A 4,253-nucleotide genomic window follows, 5' to 3' on the forward strand; every position below is an offset into this window, starting at 1 on the left:
ACACACACACACACACACACACACACACACACACACACACACACACACACACACACACACACACACCAGCAGTACGTCCTGTACAGCGGGAGGGGAGGAGGGAAAAAAAGGAAAAAAGGCAGCGGGGCAGCTGCAGCCCTAACGGACCAAACTTCAGTCAAACAAGACCCAACACTTTTATTCMTGATTTAAACTAGCGATCTTGTGAGCAGCTGCAGCTGTATGCTTTTATTTTTTCTGTTAGGCTGTCGCGGAGCGCTCCACCTTCTCAGTCCGGTGCTGGTGTTGTGTGAGGTGGACAGCTCAGCCAAGGCTGCTGGAGCTGGAGCTTCATGTCCTGATCCAGGGAGCCAACATGAGTCAGTCCCAGACTGAGCTGACTTGATCAAGTCTCTCTCTGCCTCTGGTGAGGAGGGGGGGGGGGTGAAAAATCCTCCACCTCAGACCGTTCAGAGATGTAACTATCTGCGTCGCTGTGGTCACTCTCCATGTAGCATCAATTATGCTAATGCTAGCTGTCACGTTCTCTCATCTTGGCCAAACCTCCGCTCTCTAACCCCCCCTCCCCTACCCACTTTGATGCATTTTTCAAATTTCGCCTTGGGGCGGAGTTATCTTTTCACAGTGGGGTATGATACACTTTCTGTTTCTCTGTTAACAATCTACTAATGTCCTGTGTCTGTGGAGGGATACAATCACACACACTGACTTCTAGAAGCAGCTAGAAGTTAGTTTTAGTTTGAATATTTGCGCTCCTGGAATTCACCGTCATCTTCCTCCCATCTAACCCGGTGGAGGCAGTCTGACGCCGGCCATCTATTCTCCGGCTGCTCGCTTCTACTGGTACTTGGTGGTACCTTCAGCCTAACCTCGACCCCTTTATCTCAGAAAATATCTGTTCATTTGGCTGCATCTCGCACAAACTTTTTCCTTTTTCATCCATCTCTTTCTTTCTAACATGTTTTTACCAGCGTGGCTCACCTCTTTTCTCTTTTTTAGTTTGGGAGGGAGCAGACACCGGACTGCTCCGTTTGCAGCTTCTCCGACTCAACAGAGCTGCTGCTGTTTACAGGCAGACAGAAGGTTGGTGTGAAAACACGGACTGGATAACTGGCGTGAGAGCGTATAAAACACTGAGATGTGTGTCTCACTCTAAATGCATGACACTTGAGAGCCCTGCTGACAGTCTCAAGTCACATCTCACTTTTATACAATTTTGAAACAAAAGCAACTACCGTCTGTGCCCACAGCCACTCCTCTGCTGGGGTGTATTTTCATTATAAAAGCTCAGCGTTGTCAAATGGTCTGCAAAGCACAATGAAATCACAGGCCATGACTCATAAAGCTTGCACAGACTACTGTAACCTGCTGTCATAAAGTGTGCCGGTGGGCTCCGTCCTCAAGGTCAGTCACTGCGAGCAGGAAGGTCCTGTGCAGGTGGCTGCACCGCGCCGTCAGTCCCACTTTTATTGTCACTTAATCCTTAATTTGACTGCCACACACACTGTTCAGCTGCTTTACCTGAAGCTCATGTTTGGGAGCTGAAGTTGGCCTTTTCTTGTGCTGCCACAAATGAAACATTGACACAATTATAGTTACAATTGCACACCATAATTGTAATAAAAGAGGACCACGATTTAAACAGTCTCGCTTTGAGTTTATTATTGGTCTAAGAGATCTTTGAGTGAAAAATTGTTAGGCTTCGATACTATTTCCAAACAACTACATGCTGTGTGATTATTACTATTTTCACGTTAGAAAAAAAAACATTATAATTTATGAATTTGTAGTGTGCAGGTGATGTTGCACAGTAACGGCAAGTCATCGAGACCAAATATATCTTCACCAAAGGAACAAATCAAGCTGCAGTAAGTGAGATTTTGTGATTCTGTAGATAATTAACAGCCCTAAAGAACAAAGTGGTGCAGCAGCAGAGAAGATCAATTCTGAAAATGAGTTTGTGAAGCCTAATAAAAAAAAGTTTAATAATGCCATGCAATGTGAGTAAAGATTATTGAGATATTATTCTCACAGCAAGCCTCTTCTAACTGGCATTTAGGAAGCTAAAAATGTGTAAAACTAGACACCGCATGGCGGCAACGTAATGACCCCCGCATGCACAAATGCACCAGAACTCAGATGTCTTTATTCCTACTAAATGCCATGTAACCAGATGCATCCCAAAATTGTAGTGGTTTGGGTGGGGGTCTTTATTTATTTATTTAATTTTTTTTTGGGGGTGGGGGCAGGTCAGACCTGATGGATAGCCCCTCATCAGAGCTAAACAACAAAGAAAATCTGAAGCTCCTATGCTTAACCATTTTTGTATGTCCAGATACCCCTTTTTCAGATAAATTAGGGTCCAGGCGGAGGGGGGGGGGGCACTGATTGCTGGGCCTGATGGATAGAACTTCATCAGAGCTAAACAACAAAAGAAATCTGAAGCTTCTATTTTTAACAGATTTTGAGTTATAAGCATTTTTGTATGTCCAGATACTGCTTTTTCAGGGGGGGGGGGGGGCACTGATTGCTGGGCCTGATGGATAGAACTTCATCAGAGCTAAACAACAAAAGAAATCTGAAGCTTCTATTTTTAACAGATTTTGAGTTATAAGCATTTTTGCATGTCCAGACACCCCCTCTTTGAAAGGAGCCCCCTCCTCAAATGTGGGGTCTGTCATAAAACTGTTGGCTAGTGCAGTGTAGGTCGGACTCATCTACAGCCCTGCCAAATTTCATGTTGATTGGTGCAGCCGTTTTTGTGCTACGGTTGACCAAAAATCTCCGGAGGGGAAAAAAAAAAACAGTACGAAAACAACATGGCTTACGCTTCATGTGCGGGGGTCATAATTAGTCAATACAGTTTTAAATGAGTTGACTTTTACACAGTGCATTGTGGATTGTAAAGAAGCACAGTCTGCATTATAGCGAGACCATTACTCACTGGCCTGCTCTCAGCAGATTCACTTTCAGATCAGAGTATTTTGCCTCGGAGTACAGAGCCCTGACCAGCAAGGTGTCCTGGAAACATTCGCATTGCTCAAAGAGCAGGTGTTCTGCAGAATGGGACTTTTCAAGCTGTTTGGTCCGAATTACATTAGGAAAAAAAAATCTTTAAATTTAAGATAACTTTTCTCTAAGCATGCTACAGTTTACTTGGGAGGCTTGATCAAAGAGAGAAATAAATCATGTTCTTTCTTATGGCCAACAGTCCCCCCTCAACCCCACCCCTGTTGGCAGCACCAGAAGTGCTACAGTTAGCGGCTGCTACTGCTATTTCCACTTGTAAAGACATGGAATTCCATGTAACAAGACTGTGTGATGTAAAATTGACAACAACAAAAAGGTTTTACAATAATCATAACAAACCACTATGAACATTTTGAGTAGTGATTTAAGATGGTAGCAACCTACTTTGGTCTTGAGCTTGCTTGGACTAGTCATTAGCTTGTTATTTTTCCAAACAGATTTTTCTCCAAAGAACTTTCTACAACAGGTAAGATGCTTGTTGTTCATAACTTGCCCACAGAACCCCACTTCAAAATATCTGAACTTGGTGTTTACACTGTGTATTAAATGATGAACCCATTGATGCGCTGACTGCCAACTGATAATTTAAAGCTAAGAGTGGAAGCAGACCCAGAATTACAATTGCAACTTATTTTAAACTCACACTCTGACCCATGGCTCATGAATAAGGAAACACACAGATCTAAAGGAATTTTAATAGGACTCAAAGAGACAATATATGCACAAAGGTTTACAAAGTTTACCATTTGCATTTAACAAAGATTGGAGTGTCAAAGAAAAGTTCAAATGAGTTTGAGAAACAATAAAAAACTTTCTGCCAATTAGGATCCACAAACACTTCCTGCAGAGAATACACAGAGCTACTTTAAAGGAAACAGAGACATGGCTGAGGATTAGACATCTCAGCTAATTCCTAAAACTGTTAACTCATATAACTAGTATGTCCACGGTTGGACGGCTGTGTGATGTTGTAATACTTTATGAATAAAATATGAAAAGCCTTGACTAACTTTTTCGTTTATCATTAAACCCTGGTTTGTTTTCCCCTGAAGCTCAGGGGTTTCTGCACCATCAACAGCTGAGCACATTAGCAAATGTTTTCATACACCGCAGTATGAGGCAATTTACTGTGGTTTGGAATGATCAATACACAAACATACACACACACACACACGCACGCACGCACGCACGCACGCACACACGCACACACACACACACACACA

This window comes from Austrofundulus limnaeus, unplaced genomic scaffold (assembly GCF_001266775.1).
Source record: "Austrofundulus limnaeus strain Quisiro unplaced genomic scaffold, Austrofundulus_limnaeus-1.0 Scaffold229, whole genome shotgun sequence".
Lineage (NCBI taxonomy): Eukaryota > Metazoa > Chordata > Actinopteri > Cyprinodontiformes > Rivulidae > Austrofundulus > Austrofundulus limnaeus.